This window comes from Sceloporus occidentalis, unplaced genomic scaffold (genome assembly GCF_023333645.1).
Source record: "Sceloporus occidentalis isolate IW3139 unplaced genomic scaffold, rSceOcc1.0.p SCAF_2, whole genome shotgun sequence".
NCBI classification, from domain to species: domain Eukaryota; kingdom Metazoa; phylum Chordata; class Lepidosauria; order Squamata; family Phrynosomatidae; genus Sceloporus; species Sceloporus occidentalis.
The window spans coordinates 152,489,072-152,506,717 of record NW_028316982.1 but is presented as its reverse complement, the minus strand read 5'-3'; positions in this window follow the sequence as shown (position 1 = coordinate 152,506,717).

The following is a 17,646-nucleotide window of genomic DNA, read 5'->3' as shown; positions in this document are numbered from 1 at the left end:
TTCCCCAGCAGGTATGGAGAGGAGAAGGCAATCTTTGTAAACTGGATGTCGTCATTAACCCGTTTTCTGAGGACATCTGACTTTATAATTAACTACCCGTTAATTAGGTCAAGTGGTGTTCACCTTTCAGATGAGGGTAATTTGATTTTTTAGGGATTTTCAAAATGGGTTGAAAGAGATTTTGAATTGCCTGGTGGGGGTAAGGGACTAAGCAGACACTTCTCCCTTATCGGTGGCCCATAAGGGGTTAAATAATTGGTTGGGATGCACCATTGGCACCTCTTCGTGGTGAAAGGTTAGGCTCTGGAACAGCTTACACAGGTCAAGTGACCTAGAGTTGTGAAAGACCCTTGCTTTGGGGTTTTTGCTCAACCTTACAAACTTGAGGGAGTTTGGGGGAGAGATGTTTACCTTCCAAGAACTGGATGAGGATGCAATTTGAATCGTTGGATTTACCTCAGGGTCTGGTGTTTGTGCCCAAAGGGAAGGCTGAAGAGGTGATCTAGGATTGACACCTGGCTTCATCTGGACCTTCATCAGGCTTTTAACTTTAATCAATTTTCTCAAGAGTTTTGAAGTTTAAGGTTGAAGTTCAAGAGCTTAGCATTAAATAGGATATAAGTCAAATAAATGGCCCTTTATTTATCCAGTTTATGTGTCTGGTCTCTTTATTTCGTGGTTGGGTATCAATTATTATTAAAGTTAAATTACTGCTATTGTTTAATTATCACTGTTGTTATTGTTTTTATAGAAGCATAACACCTTATTTCTGGGGAAAGAGTAATAATCAACCATATTTTTTCCATATAAATCATTGCTACTGTACTTCTGAAATTTTGCAGGTTTGTTAATCAAGGCTGTCTCTATGGTATCTGTCATTTGGATGGAAAGGTTGCTCTTGTAGAAAAATGCCTGCCTTGTTCATATCTATTCATCTGAAACATAACATTATTTATTCCATTTGAAGAAGAAATTGTGCCTCTAAAGCTTTTCAAATTCTTACAAGAATTTTTTAAAAAGAAAAAACAGTGTGTACTTTTGTGTGTACTTATTCCATTGTTCTTTCCCTGTGATAATCAAAATGAGTCACAGATCTTTAGATTTCTGATTTTTGATATAGGTTTAGACTTATGTTGAACTGTATGTCCTCTGATTTGAAAATAATTCTATCAGGTCACTTTCTGAAATGTTAAGTTGTAAATCAAATCTTGTGATCCATGCTCAACTGTAATAAAAACCAGGTTTACTCATATTAGGTTAGGGATGCTTATCTATGCTTATATCATTGTTACATACGAACAAGTTCCATACATATCTTTTTTTCTTGCGTGTGAGATATTTCCTGTCCATTTCAGTGAAAGTTTTCACATGTACATTAGGTAATTTTTCATGACTTGCATACAGTTACAACAGCTGTTGCCTTGTTGGATGAAGTTTCAAAATAAATTACAACTTCTTTGAATCCCTTTCATTCAACTTCTTTCCTCCCTGCAAGTGTGTGCTCTTCCTTAGAAAGGAAAAAGGACTGTAGTTTGTTCCTTAAACTTCAGTCCAAAACACACTGCAGAAATAATCTAGTCTGAGACCACTTTATATCAAGTTTTCCATAATTTATGCACAATGGTACAAAACACAGTGCAAACATAATCCAGTCTGAGACCGCTTTAACTGCCCTGGCTCCGTGCTAGAGAATCCTGGAAATTGTAGTTTATTTTGGCACCAAAGCTCTCTGACAGAGAAGGCTAAATGTCTGACAAAACAACAGTTCCCAGAATCCCCTAGCATTGAGCCAGGGCAGTGAAAGTGGTCTCAAACTGGATTATGTTTGCACTGTGTTTTGTACCATTGTGCATAAATTATGGAAAATTTGATATAAAGCTTCTTATATTGCTCCCTTTTTGGAGGCATGAACTCCGATGGAGGTTCACAATTGCTCAGTTTGAGACAGCCCCTCTTGTAAAGATTACATCATTTTGAAAATATTATCAAATCCCTATACTGGAGCCTTTGAAAAATCTGTAATAATGACAATTGTATATCAGTTTTGTGATTGTAGAACAATCTAGATCGTGGCAGTTTTCAAAGCTAAACAATTTTTGAATAATATAAATACTCTTTATTGACAAATTTCTAATGTACTTTGGTATCTTGGGATTTTCTTTCCCTTCTTCTCCTTCTCTGGTGTAAGTGGAGCTTATCACATGTGAGCAATTTCTCTTAATTTCAAATGAAAAGAAAGTAGGGCCAGCACACATTCACATGAATTTGCTAGTTCAGCGAATTTACGTGAATTTGAATTGCATTTGAACTGACTTCTCATTGTCCGAAAATAGCTTGCCATTGCCCAAAATTGCATGTGGTAGTCTATCACGCAATAACGTGAAACCCCATGATTGCGTTCAGATTGCCATTGGATTATACTTCCAATTTTCCTTGTCTGATAAACTCCAGAAAATTATCTAGGCCTTCAGAGAATGTTTTTAAGGTACCTAGGGTGGAGGGGCTGTAGATAGAAGAAGTTGCAAAATTAAAATGGAAGTACAATTGAGCACAAAAGTTAGAATCATACAAGCCATTTTATGGATGTGAGCTGGATGTTTATAAAGAAGATAGAAATAAAAGCAATTCATTCAAGATGGAGTGCTGGAGAAGCATGCTAAAGATTCAATGGACAGCCAAAAAGAAAAATAAATGGGTCTGAGATCAGATCAAGCCAGAAACCTTTCTGGAAGGCAAGATGACAAAATTGAGGCTGTCGTACTTCAGACACATCATGAGAAAGCATGACTTGCTGCAAAAAACAATAATGCTAGGAAAGGTGGAGGGAAGCAGAAAGAGAGGAAGGCTGCATGCTAGACAGATGGACTCTATTACGGAGGTCACGGGTATGACTTTGCAGGAACTAATCAGACCAGTGGAGGACAGGGAGTCTTGGAGATGTCTCATCCATAGGGTTGCCATGGGTTGAAATTGACTTGAGAGCAATTAACAATAGCAAATATGAATCCATAAGATACTAAGAGGATTCTGGCCATGATCTCATGAATATTACATTGTAGCTTTATAAGGACAGTCAGAAAAGTGTAATCCAATTGCTTTTAAATGTATTTCCAGGACAATAGAAGGACACTTTTTGTTATTTGACAGCTTGTTTTAATTAATGGATATGGTAAAAAAAAAAAAACCTGAATGTTGCTGTATCTAATTTTATCATTTTTTTAAAAAAGAAGTTATTCAAGAAATCTTGATTAGAAATTTTAATCTGCACAGATCCACTCTTCATTTTGGTATCTGTTTTATAATTTCCCACCATTCTACATTTTACCTTTACTAGCGACAACTGAATGCAAACAAAACCTGCCCATTATTAGCATACCCAATATGCTCACACTATATATGGCGTTTTCATATTTTCATATCTAGGCATTTTTTAAAGAGGCTATGATGATTATTGAAACACTAGGAAGTGTCCTATGAAAAATGAATATTTACCTTAATACATGTGAAGAATATAGGTAATACTATAATAAAGTTTAAATGGGTTTGCTTATCATTTCCCCCAACTTTATGCATATCTTCTTTCACAGGAGATAAAGATGGCCCCATTGCACAAAAGTGAGGAAGACCATTTTTCCTACCATCTTTGTGCCATGTTCCCAGAAAATCCCCCATCCATCCATATTGGGGTTGTTCTAAATCCAATCAATGTTTTTGTTAATCCAATGTTAAAGCCATCAGTCATTACAGAATCCCATTGCCCTGAGAAGACCATCAAGCCTTTATTACAATGTACAATATCACTAAGTATCTGTCAAGGCTAAGAAATCAGATATGAATGTCAGTCCCATCTCTAGCCTTATGTGTGCACAGAAAGCCTCTTCCACTCACTGTATCACCTTCAGACACTGTCTAAACCACACTCCACTTTGTGTGGAATCCTGTGTAGGGTTGGTAAATATCACCCCCTCTACAACCCTCAGCCTCCTCTATCTAATTTCCACACCTCTGTTTTAGTTAGCCTTGCATAATGTTTCAGATTGGCTGTGTTTTTGTGTGCTCTCTTACCTATTACTAAAATAAAACCTTCCATATTCATAAAACTTGGAGTCATCCCACAGTTGGTACACAGGTGAAAATGATCTTCAGGTTACCCAGCTTCTTGCAAAGATCCTTTGAGCTAACCAATTGCCCCAATATTTAAGGAGACACTGACACAGTGTGGACTCCAAATCCCCACACTTTCTTTGAGTAACACCATTTCTCTACCTATCGTATGAACATCTACCATCTGTCTGTCTGTCTATTTATCTATAAAAGATGAAATCCTGTGCAAATTTACACTGATATCAAGCTTAAAAAGTCAGTGGACCTCATTTTAAAATCAATGCCCCCTGTTCTCTCATTGCCATAAACCACCTTATTCTAGAAGATCCCTCCGGTTTCAGGGGTGGAGAAATACCTTACATTAACTCCATTGCACATTTTCAAATCACTCTCCCCTTCCTTCCTCCCCCACTTCTCTCTTAGTTAGCACAATGCTTTTTCACACTATGTGTAAAAAGTCAGAGATGAAGAGGAGCAGAAATAATCCACTTGTTAATCCACACATCTGACATTTCAGTTATATAGCATTTCCCATTGCAGTTTTGTTTTGTAAAACACTTTACATGTTCATCCCTTTGCACTTTATAGATCCAGTATGACTTTCCTGTTCTGAATCCTCAGTGACAGATGAAATCTAATCCACTCAGATAAAATCACTTCCTAAGCAGAAGCTGAAGAAAGGCTGAGCAGTTTTCTACAAACAATTGTTATTGACTACCCCAATGGTAGCGTGCTGTTGAAAAGAAATTTACAGCTTTGCTTTATGTTCTTGAATTTCCAGTTTACAACTCAACAACATCACTATATCTGATTTCTATTAAGCTGGGAGATGAAGGGGATTGCAGGTTTTCAGAGTTCATTAAATAGGTGGTTTGGTTTTGTTGTTAATTCAGGCATGACATATTGCAATATATATTGGAATAGATTCCAAATTGGTCTGAGTATTGCTCTTTTCAAGAAACAGATCATTCTCTGCAATTGCAGAAGTTATAAAGGTTCACACTTATGTTTTTGTTATGATGATCTTACATAAGTATGTGGCTGGTCTGGCTTTCAAATGCGATTGTAATGCAATCCTTATGGTAATTTCTAAAGCCATCCATATCTATCACCATTGCCAAAAGCTGGAAGTATTCTTATCACATCTGTGAATAGTTGCACACCAAAGCTCTTAATGAGCAGAGCAGTTTTCTGTGGCAGAACATTCATATAACCTTATGTAGGTGGGATACAGACTGCCCCTTTGGGGCGGCCTGCACCCGCCCCTTTTCCCAATGGATTGGGGCCTGAACTGCCACAGCGTCAGCCCCAGAAGACCCGATCCACTGTTTTCTCTGGCCTCGGGAAAGCGGCAAAAAACCACTTCCTCGCAGCCTGGAAAGAGGTGTCCTTGGGGCTTCATTCTCTCTGTATCGCTGGTGCGGCCGTTTAAAGGCTGCACCAGCAACACACACAGCCGAAGGAGCTCCAAAACAGAGCTCCTTCTGGCGCCACTGAAAGGGAGCCAAAAGCGCCCTGCAGCGATGCCAGGACATCATTTCTGCGCCATGCTGTTTGGCTGCGTGGTCGAAATGAGGTCGAAATGGCGGCACCCATGTACAAAGGGCACCACCATTACAATGTCGCGGCCACATACTAGGGTTGCAGGGCGTCTGGAAAGGACGCCCCGAGGCAACCCTAATACGTATCCAGACCTGCGCTTTGCGCTGGTCTGGATACTGCCGTAATTTCTTATAAAAGCCCTATCAGGTGCTGTAGGGCCTGTACAGACAGGCCAAAATAAAACTGCTTTGGGTCACTTTGGAGGTATGCTGTTTAAATGATGCATATGTTCTAAGAGTCCAGAAGCCACACCAAAGCCATGCTCCAGTCCTTAGGATTGGATTGTGGCTTTGGTGTGGCTTCTGGACTCTTAGGACGCATCCATCATTTCAACAGCATACCTCCAAAGTGACCCAAAGTGGTTTTATTTTGGCCTGTCTGTATGGGGCCACAGTTATTCAGATGTGGAGTCCCACTGAAAGTCTGGTGTCAAATTCCTATATTTTCAGCCATCTTTGTATTATTGCATGAGGGTAGCCACCTCTTTCTTCTGTCCAGCTTCTTGTTGTTAACCATGGCAGGAGATATGTATCTATATATCTATATAACAACATTTCTCTTGCAACATGACAGACTGAGTTGCCAAAGCAGAACTAAATGGTCTTTATGCAGACGAATCTCTGTTTATGGAAGGTTCTAAATTCAATTTAAAAGATTTAGATGTCACTTTAGTGGAGTAATGAGCATAAACTTTTTTTTTTGGTCCTAAAAACAGTGTGTAGGAGTTAGCTAGGTCTTATTGTAACATAAAGTTCTCTTTTGTATGTATATGGGTGACAGACCAAGGCTGTGTAATGAACAAAGAAGGTGGATATGATTCCCACACAAGCATAGAAAAGTGACTGTTTGTTCTTTCAAAACACCTACAACTGCAGGGCTGCCTGAATCATAAAAGTACAACTTAATTGTGATGATGACAAATATAGCCACACAATTGCCCCTTACAAAAGAGGTTGGGAGATGAAAAGTCACTAATTAGGCAGAAGAATGACTATAAATAATGGAACTCTGCAACAATTTGTATTATTAAGTAGCACAATAATAATAGCTAGAATAAATGCTTACCATCTGTAAATTACAAGGGTTTTCACGCGCACACAAAAGCTGCAGATACCTCTATTGCTTTATTGTGTTTTGCTATGGCCTCTGGCATCATTCAATATATAAAAATGTCAGGCACATTTCTGAGGATTATATTGGAGGGGATATATACCTTCCTACATGAATTTCAATAGGATTTTGAGAGCATGACTTCTGTAGACATACCATTTAGGGTTGCGTGGAACACTGTCACTTATTTTCATGGATATTGATGACTCATTTGGGGGAAATGGTTTCTGAGGGGAAAAGGCAAGGACAAGGTACAAAAATTATTTCATCAGCATTACATCACCATTTTAATCTCTTGTAGCAGAAAGACATAGAAGAAATACTATGAGGTTTTAATGCCACAATGTTTTACTGCTGAATGGTGCAAATAGACATAGGCTCAAGGAAACAACAGATTAGAAAATGTCCTGCTGACCTGGACCTTATCTTTTATTTTACTTTTGTTACTAAATCTTTATTTCCTAGCTTCTCTCTGAGATAAGCTGCACATAAATTTTGGTAAATGTTGAAGGATCCTGGGGGTGGAGCTACAAATGAGCGAGAGATGCTTATTTTGGGACAGAAGACAGTGCTTAAATCACATTTTTAAAGGGTCCACTATTGCCTGGATGAACCACTGGTGGGGAACGGAAACTAATGATGCCATTTGCTTATTTCTTGTGTTTATCTTCTGCTTGTCAATAAAATGTTGCTGAGGAATCTGCTAATAGATTTTGTTGTGCGGCATGTATTTTTGGATCAGAGAATACTGAAATGTGTAGAATACTGAAATAGAGAAGGAGAGACGGGGGAAGGGAGAGAGAAAGACCCATTTGTCAGGGACAGTCCCACAGACAGTTAATTCTTTGTCACCACGTGTTCTCAGTTGCTTTTAAAATGTCCCAGTTTCTTTTCTTCCTCCCCCTTTCTCCCTTTGTCCTTGGCTTACTTTAGTTAATGCAAACTGAGTTCCAAGAAGAAAATTAGTTTGTATTCATTTACCTCTGTACAGGGGAGAGGAGAAAAAGGGGACAGGCTGTTTCCATCCCTTGCAGATTCAGGGAGAAAATAAAGTGTGGCAGCCTCTCTCCCATTCTTCCAGTTTTGTTTTGTTTTGTTTTTACCATCTTGGCCACACTCTGATGTTGTCTAGTCCCATGTGTCATGGTTGTCATTTGTGAAATGTTGGAGGGTATGGAGGGAGGGAGGGAGAGAGAGAGAGAGAGAGAGAGAGAGAGAGGCAGAAAGAGAAATTCCAGATTTCTCTTTGAGTTTTCAGACCAAATGCTTTCCTCCTTTCTATATTATAAAGTCAGCTTATTTCTTTTACCCCATGGAACAGGAAACCCTGCTGACTGCCTTTTGTATTTACAGGGAGTCATAACATCTTCTATGACAGGTCCTTTCTATTCTTAATAGGTTTTTAACTGGAGAATGACACTCTCTGAAGATAAGTGTGACTGAAATTTCATACATAGTATATTGCAGAGTTGAATTTGCTATCTGCTGTCATGCTGTAGGTTCAAAGTTGTCCCACCTAACTGCAATGTAATGGGCACCCAGCCTTCTTTCATTTTTTAATGGCAAATGGAGTGCTGTCCACTTCAGTATATTGCATACACTGGATATATTCAATACACTTGTCCCTCCATATTCACTAGGGTTAGGGGCACAGGACCCCTGTGAATGTGTAAAAAATGCAAATAAGAAAAACACTGTTTTTATCTGAAAGAACTCCTCTCTAGGAATCTCTAGGTCTTCCAGTGCAACTTTGTGGTCAAATCTGCCATAGGATTGCACTGGAGGAGCTACAAATGCCTAGTGGAGTGTTCTCTCTAGGAATCTCTAGATCCTTCAGTGTGACTTTTGGTTAATGTTGACCAAACAGTTGCGCTGGCAGACCTAGATATTTCTAGAGAGAACATACTAACACAATCCATGAATCATCAAATCTGCAAAAGTCAAAGTTGCAATTGTGAAAGGATAAGTGTATATCAGTTTTAACTGTTGCTTAAAGAATCAAATATATCCATCAACTAAATCAAGAAAAAATAAGAATATTGGTGACTATCTATACTTACCATTACTTGCATTTTGATGCTATAATTTTTTAAAATTAATTTTAAAACTTTTATTTTGTTTAGCACTAGGACTACATTCACTTTTGCATATCTTTGAGAAAGAGTTTTCCAATCGTGAAAGTGGACAGAAGTAAAAGTGAGAAAAGCCAGGACAATATTCTCTCCTTCCCCTGCCCTTTTCTCTCTCACTGATTTCCCCATCTCTTATTCTCTTAATGCAGCTTATTTTTACCCACTCTTCCACTGTATTCTCTTCTTTCTCCTTCTTTCTCATCTTCTCTACTTTATTTTCATTTTTATGTAAAATCTCCCTCCTCTCTATTTCTTTATTCTTTCTCTCTTTATTTTATCCTGGGTTCATATCCTGTAACCCCCTCCCCCTAGCTCTTTTCCTCCCTTCTCCTGGTAAAGAGCAGTAAAGCCAAATATTAACCATAAAGCTGCAAGAATTGTGAAATGCCAGAAGAGCCTTTAATTTCATTACACAATCCTACAATTGGTATTAATCCCAGAAGGCATGAAGAACAAAATAAACATCAAGTGTCTTTTGGTGGATCAGCTGCCTTGTACAGAGCTTCCCTCTTCCCTGGCTAGTTTACTCCCTTTCTATAAGGCCATTTTCTACCAACTGTTATATTGATGATAAACAGGAAAAAGAGGAAGCAGCTGATAATAATATCAAGGACCCGTTGCTGAGACTGCTTCTTCCATAACAGGGTTATCTCCTAATTATCTTTCTTTTTAAATGTATTATCTATCTATCTATCTATCTATCTATCTATCTATCTATCTATCTATCTTGTGTAAATTGAAAAATGGAAGTGAGCCCTACTAAACATCTAAGTACTTTTTATTCCAAATATTCCTTTGATATCAGCATGCAAGGGGATCTTGTAGCACCTTAGAGACTGCCTATGTAGAAGAATTTGTAGCATAAGCTCTTGGAGACCAAGTAACTGAAGGATTATGTCACAAATATTTCTACATAATTAGTCTCAAAGGGACAACAAGTTCCCCCTGCATACTGATATTTCATGGCTATGTCTCTGAATTCCTTTTGATATGATGGTAAATCACAGGGTTAAACCCTTGAGCAGCTTTATTTTACCACCATTTTCATGGAGAAGTCAAATACTTGTCTGCTTGTCTATGCAGACAGTTGCTGAGATGTCAGTGAAAACAAATGCATATTCACAGAAGGCTCATAGACATTTTCCACTGATTCACTGATTAATTAGGTCTTAGTTTACTGAGGGATTTGTAGCTGCAGTTCAGCAATTTACGGAATGACTGCTCTGAATGACATATATTACCACTACTATGGCTGATCTTGTTATAATATTATAAATTGAAAAGAGCAAGAAAAATGATCTTCAGTAAATATAAGAGGTCACCAGATGGGTAAATGTCATGCATGATAAACCTACAACAATGTGACAATTAGAAAGCTGTGGCCACTTTAAAATGGTTTAATAAATTAACATTTTCTCTTGGGGTTCAGGTGGATGGATTCCTCTCAAATAATAATAATTTTAAAAAATGCAGAAATAAATTAGAGTCTAACAATGTGGTGAACGGATAAGAGAGTACCCTAAGAATACTATATATTGTTTAATGTTTACATAAATGTTTCAAAAAATTAAGCTAATTTACCTATAGTTTATTTGCCTATATAATAGACTCAGAGGAAGGAGGGGTGCAAATAGGTGGAAGCAATGTCAACAATTTAAGATGTGCAGATGATACTATAGTAAAAAGAAAAATGACTACTAAAAAGAAATACAAGAAAGAAAGTGCAAAACCAAGGTTACAGATAAACATTAAGGAAACAAAAATAATAACCACAGAAGATATGCACAATTTAAATTCATGTACACATACATAAATACCTTGGCTCAACATGAATCAAATTAAAATGACAGCCTTAGTAAAATTTAGAAGATTGAGATTTGGAAGGGCAGTTATGAAAAAACTAGGTAAGATCCTCAAGGGTAAAAATTATATACTTAAATACTGAAGTCAGAAATATCCATTATAGTATTTCTGACTACAACGTATACATGTGAAATCCTGATAATGAAGAAAGCTCACTGGGGGGGGGGGGGGGGAATGAATGAAAACATTTAAATGTGTTGAAGGACTGTGGATACCATGGACTAACAAAAATTACCAATAATTGAGTCTGAAACGCAAGAGTGAGCGCTCCCTAAAATCCAAACAGACTAAACTGAGATTATCATATTTTTGACATACCTTGAGGTGTCACGATTCATTAGGAGATAATAATGCTCAATAAAGTGGAAGGTAATAGGGAAAAAAGAAAGATATGTTATAGATGGGTTGATTAAGAAAATGGAAGCACAGCCATGAGTAGATCACTAGGACAAGGTGCCTAATCAGGATGTCTCCCAAAATCAAAACTGACTTGATTGCAAATCACAAGAAAAAAAAAGATGCAAAAAACAAAAATGAAAATAAGTATATCTAAACCAGTGATGGAGAACCTTCTGAGGTTCAGGTGCCGGGGGCGGGACTTCTGCCTCCCAGGGAGGGGGCTGCGTGCTGGGGGCAGGGCCTCCAGAGGCGGGGCTTCTTCCCTCAGAGGCAGGGTTTCCAGGGTGGATCTTCTCCCCCCCCCCCCCACGCTCTTTCCTAGCCTCCAGCTGTCTCTCAAAGACAGCTAGAAGCCATGGAAAATTGGGGGTTGGAGCAATGGGCTCACACTGCTCCTCCTCCTCTTCCTGCCCTTCCCTTGGCCTCCAGCTGTCTCTCAGAGACAGCTAGGGGCAAGTCGTGGCCTGTGGGGAGGAGGAGCAATGGGCCTGCGACCCCTGCACTTCTCTAAGGGGTTTTGCCAGACCTGAGATGTCCCTGGAAGGATGCCTCAGGTGTGGGAAACCCAATGAGAGACTGAAGGGGGAGGGTGCAAGCCCTCCCAACCTATGCCGGAAAGGTCCTTGGAGCACCCAGCAACAAAGAGAGTCAAGAGTCTGAACTGTGGTTCAAAATAAGCACACCTTTATTTTTCGTACGGGGTGACAGCCGCCTAGATGGCAATTCCAAGACTGTCACCCCCAATTGTCTTTCTTCAAACCTTTTATACATTCTAAAAATGCAAGCATAGCTTAACCAGCATCTTCTTCAAGTTACCTTTTAACATTTCTTAATAATTCCCCAGAACCAGTTTATTGGCTCATTCCTGTCTTCCTGCCTTCCTGGCAAGTTTCCACAGTTCTGGTTAATCTTTCACAATCCCCATTGTTCCTCCTATCTCTAGTTTGGATTGCATGGCCATGCTATGCTGTAATCATTAAACTGCCCAATCGTTCTGTAGTCATTTCAGGTGCCTGTCCCTCTCAAGACAAGGAGGAATTCATCTGTGAACCCTACTCCTCTCTGAGGGGTTTTTCCAGATCTGAGGAGGAGTTTGCCTGCATCCCCTGCTCCTCTCTGAGGGAGTTTTCCAGACCTGAAGCGTCCTTCCAGGGAGGCCTGAGGTCTGGCAAAGCCCAACAGAGAGGAAGAGAAGTCCATCCACAACCTCTGCTCCTCTCTGAGAGGGTATGCCAGACCTGAGGCATCCCCCTCAGAGAGGAGGACGAGCCCAGCCGTGACCCCTTCAGTAGGTTTGCCAGACCTGAGGTGTACCTGGAAGGATGCCTCAGGTATGGCAAACCCTATCAGAGAGGAGGAGGAGTCCACCATCACTGGTTTAGATATACTTAGATATACTTACTCTCTGGAGCTCTCTGGGGGAAAGGGAAGGTGAGCAGTGAGGAAGAGGACTGGGCACGCAGCTGTCTTTCTTCCCTAGAGACTTTTCCCTGTCCCAGTACCTCCAGCAATCTCTCCGGAGAGAGCTGGAGGCCGGAAAAGGTCTCTGGGAAGAGCAACTGGCACACACCTGTCACTTCTCCTCCCCTGCCCCTTTCTCGGCCTCCAGCTGTCTTGGAGAGACCAGGAGAGGACTGGGAGGAGGAGCCAGAGGTGCATGCCTCTGGCTCCTTCTACTGAGAGCCATTTTCTGGCTTCCTGCTGTCTCGGTGAGAGGCCCGAAAATGGCAGGGAGTAGGCAGAACGGGCACATGTGTGCCTCTTCCATCTTCTCTCACTCCCCATGCCTGGCAAAATGGCGTCACGTGCCACCCTTGGCACGCATGCCATGTTTGCCATCACAGATCTAAACAATGGACTGAAGGAGGATTACTGCACATAAATTAATATTCATCTGCTGAAATATTATTTTCCACATGGAAAAGCCTGTTATTTATGCATAAAATGCTAGTTTCTGCACAAAACAGCCATATGCAAATTTTGCATATGATTAGTCCCAAATTGAGAGATTCTCATCAGTTCATGACTCTTCTCATAAGATTTCCTCAATACTTGGGAGGGGGGACACATTTTCAACCTTTTTTTAAAATGTTCTTTCTATCAGTTTAAAGCTATTAAATGCTACTAGAAATTATAAATTTTACAGTACCAGCTAAGGCCATAAATATTTACTGTTTATTTGCTTGTATTTAAAGACCACCCAGATATATTTATGGCAATTATAAAAAACCCACAAAAACAAACATTTACAGAATAAAATATAAAAATAATAATATAATAATTTATAATGTCCTTTAAAATGGATGGTAGGATGGGCTATCCAGAGAAAGCTTGAAACAGATACTTTTTCAACCTTTTAAAAAAAAACTACTACAAATTGTTGGATCATTATAGAAAAAGAGGAATCACTGGAACCTATTATTTTGTTCATGTTAATGCAATACACTGTATTGTAGTCCTGGTGGCACAGTGGTTAAATGCCAGTACTGCAGCTACTCACAGCCACAAGGTTGTGAGTTCAATCCCAGACAGGGCTCCAAGGTCCACTCAGCCTTTCATCCTTTTGTAGTCCATAAAATATGGTCCACTCAGCTTTCCATCCTTTTTTAGGCCCGATACAGAGCATCCCAAAAGGACTCTCTGCCGGCGCCTCCTTTTCTGCCGGCGGGAAGCAGCAGCGGATAAATCGCGCAGTTTCCCTCCAGCAAAAAAAAGAACCCGCAAAAAGCAGATTCTTTTATTGGCGACATGTGGACGCTAAGCATCTGTCACATCAAAATGGCAGCCCCCATCTGTACAGGGCACCACCATTTTGACATACGGAATACATTCTAGGGTTGTGGGGCATCTGTAAATGACGCCCCGAGGAAACCCTAGCATGAATTCCTTATGTGCTAAAAGGCCCATCTGTACTGGGCCTTAGTTCCATAAAATAAGGTACACTCAGCCCTTCATCCTTTTGTAGGTCTGCTTGCTGGGGGAAATTGGCTTACACATTGTAAACCACTTAGGGAGTGTTAATTCACTGATAAGCAGTATAGAAATGTACTTGATATTGCTATTGCTTTACTGGCTCAGTATGCTGGCTTCCACGCTTACTGGATGACTTTTTTTTCTTAGTAGTACGATACTTTAACTAAGAACATCATCTTCCACAGTGAAAGAAGGCATTCTTGACTTGTAATGTTTCCCATAAATGTTTTCCAATGTTTTCCATAAACATGAATCACACTAGAAATCCTATTCAATTTGTTTTAGTATTGTTGAAATAAATGTGTTTAAATTGGATAAATTTGGTTGTATAAGTTTATCAGTCTAGCAACCGCAGAGTTCTAAAATTAAAATTCAGCATCTTTGTATACCCAATTACTACAATGAATATTTTTTATGCAGCTTCTGTGTCAGAATGTTTTCTCATTCACCGAAGTATATTGCTCCTTTTTAACTTGTAGATCTTGCATGCCCTTAAATCATAATGTAAATGTATACATGTGGCTATATAATTTGTTTTAATGTATTTGCAGAAAGAGAAGGATGATTATCAGAAAGAATGACTTCAGCTACAGAATCATATTTTCTTGGCTCCCATGTAGAGTTACAACCCCATTTGATTTAAGGATCTTTTTGAGACCACATTAAAGTGTTTCCTTTCAGGCAAATTAGACAAACATTTTATCAGTACAAAGGTTTTTTTTAAATGGTATTTTGATTGTGTGAATAGTATCTTGTCAATTTAAGAAAAAGTATGGACTAATATAAAATACTGGACTTATAGATGGCTACAAAGCAACATATTACTTTTGCTTTGTAGAACAGTGGCCACCTGTGGCAATTCTGCTGCTAAACACTGCTACAAGGAAAACAGACTGCTGAACAACAATTGCATATCATAGTCCATGGATACTGTGCATTTAGCCCCTCATGAACAATCAATTTAAGATCCATGGTGTGTGCCCCCTCCTCATCTAAGCCAAACCAAGATAACCCCTAAAAGACATGCAAGGTAGGGCATAAGGCAGGGAGGTAGGGTTAATGGAAAGGTTAAGAAGTAAGCATATGGAGGAGCAGCTCCAGCCATGTGATTGAAAGACGTGCAGTGATGATTCCTGGCCAGTCTGTCGAGCCTAGGTCTTAGAGCAACTTCACCAAAAGACTTATACCAACAGTATCAAAAGCAGCAAAATCACTGAGAATAACAAGTACAGAGTATGGATTTAGATCAGAGATTAAAATAAAATCTCCAGGCCATCATTTCTCGGGGCCTAGAAGGTGGAAGCTCCTCCTCCTCCTCCTCTCTTCCAGTGCTCTGAAGCTATTTTGTGCTGTTAGACAGAAATATTAATTTCAGCAGAGCACATGCTACAGTTCAAAACTTACTATGCACAAAATTCACATATGGTTGTTTTTAAAAACATCATTTTCTGAATATAATTGGCCCTCTGTATCCATGGATTCTGCTTCCATGGATTCAACCACCCACAGCTTGAAAATAATACTAAAAATAAAAATAAAAAGTATTGATCTTGATTTTGCCATTTTATATAAGAGACACCTTTTTACTATGTCACTGTATATAATGAGACTTGAACATCCACAGATTTTGTTATTCATTGGGGAAGGGGTCCTGGAATCAACCCCCAATGGATATCATGGGCCCTCTGTATATCTATATAAAAAAAAATTTCCCCTATTTAACCATTTCACAAGTGAATTATCCATAGTCCTAAACTGCAAATATTCTTTGAAAATTGTGTCATTTTCAAAGATTTTATTACAATGGTAATGAAATGCAAAAATTGCTTCTTTCTTGTTTTTTAGAAGAAAATTAGTGAAGAATTACATCCGTGTTCAAATTACTGAGGACCATTATAGTTGTTTAGAAATGAAATGTTTGCTTCAAATATAAGATAGTGTTGTATCATCGATATTTCTGCTTTGTGGCCTATGAAGTGGAAGTGTACAGTGGAAAACCCCTTTTTGTTTTGTTGTATTACAATGTATCCATTTTACATTAAAATAAATTTGGGCATTTATATAATATATTGTTGTGTGTGTGTGTGTTTCTGCAATATGGAGTTTAACAGAGAACCAACATCACTGGATCATATGTGTTTTTACTGTTGCAAAAAGACCTATAGTCCAAGGCTGGAAAGTCAAAACATCCATCGCCTATCATTCAATAGTGAGAAGTACTTACTGCTTTAGTTATACACAAATGTGTATTTTTTCTTTTAGATGTCCACTTCCTGGCCATGTGTTTTAGCACTAGGGTCAGCTTATATCAGTGTATGTGCCTTGTTGTTGTGTACCCTCAAATCTTTTCCAATTTATGATAACCCCAAGGTGAATCTGTCCTGGGGTTCTCTTGCCAAGATTTGTTCAGAAGGGGTTTGCCTTTGCCATCCTCTGAAGCTGAGATAACATGACTTGCCCAAGGTCACTATGATGATCCCTGTGGTCCAAGCAACCCAAACAGTGGCCCTGTCTTGGCACTTAATCCCAGCAGATCCTTTATTTTCCCCTAAATCTCCTGTTCTCGGTTCACATTCCCTGCAAAGTTGAATGAGACTCTTGGAGAACTTCGAATCACGCTGCCACCACCCAGTGAATTTGTAATAATCTTTCCTTAACACACACTGGGACTTGTTAAGGATTTATAGTTCCCTTCCCTTTCTAACCTAAGCAAGCGATAACCAAACTAAGACACGTGTAAAGAAATGTAGGAATAGTAGATACTTTTAAATAAAAATTATTCTATTAACAAAAAATAATATAAATCTTACAAGGTCTTTTGACCCTGCGGGTACAATAGGTATAGTTATCAGATATTCATTTCAAGCAAGCCAACAGAAACAAAATTAATAAGGCCTAAGCGTTCTAACTGACATATTCCTAAGTAACTGATACAGAGATGGAATCTTTGGCCTAGATGGGTTTGAGATGTAGTTACTGGCCTTGGCCTAGGTCACAAACTATCTCCCTGAAGTATGCCTTTTGACACAGGCTCAACGCTGCAGTTTTCCCCAACCAGCAACCCACCCACCCCCATCAAGTGAGAGACTCTCACTCCAGACTCCCCACTGCAGAAGCTCCTCCAACTGACCTCAGAGGCCTTTTATATCCCTCTGTTGGAAGCTTCCGGAAGAAACTCTCCCTCCTGCTCACTGATTGGCCAAGTGGGCCTTCCATCAGCTGTGATGTAATTACTCATTTGCATGTACCTCCCTCACAGCTTAACTCTTTATTGCCTTACAGAAGTCTGCAAATGACTGGAGGCCCAGTCATTACAGTCAAGAAGTGGGTTTTCATGGCTGAGTGGGTATTTGAATATTGTGATCTCTAGTGTTGTATACTCAAGGATATATCTATCCTTGTCCATGTCACATATATCCCCTTTCTTTTTCTTTCTTTTTTCCTCTCTTTTCCTTTTCTTTGT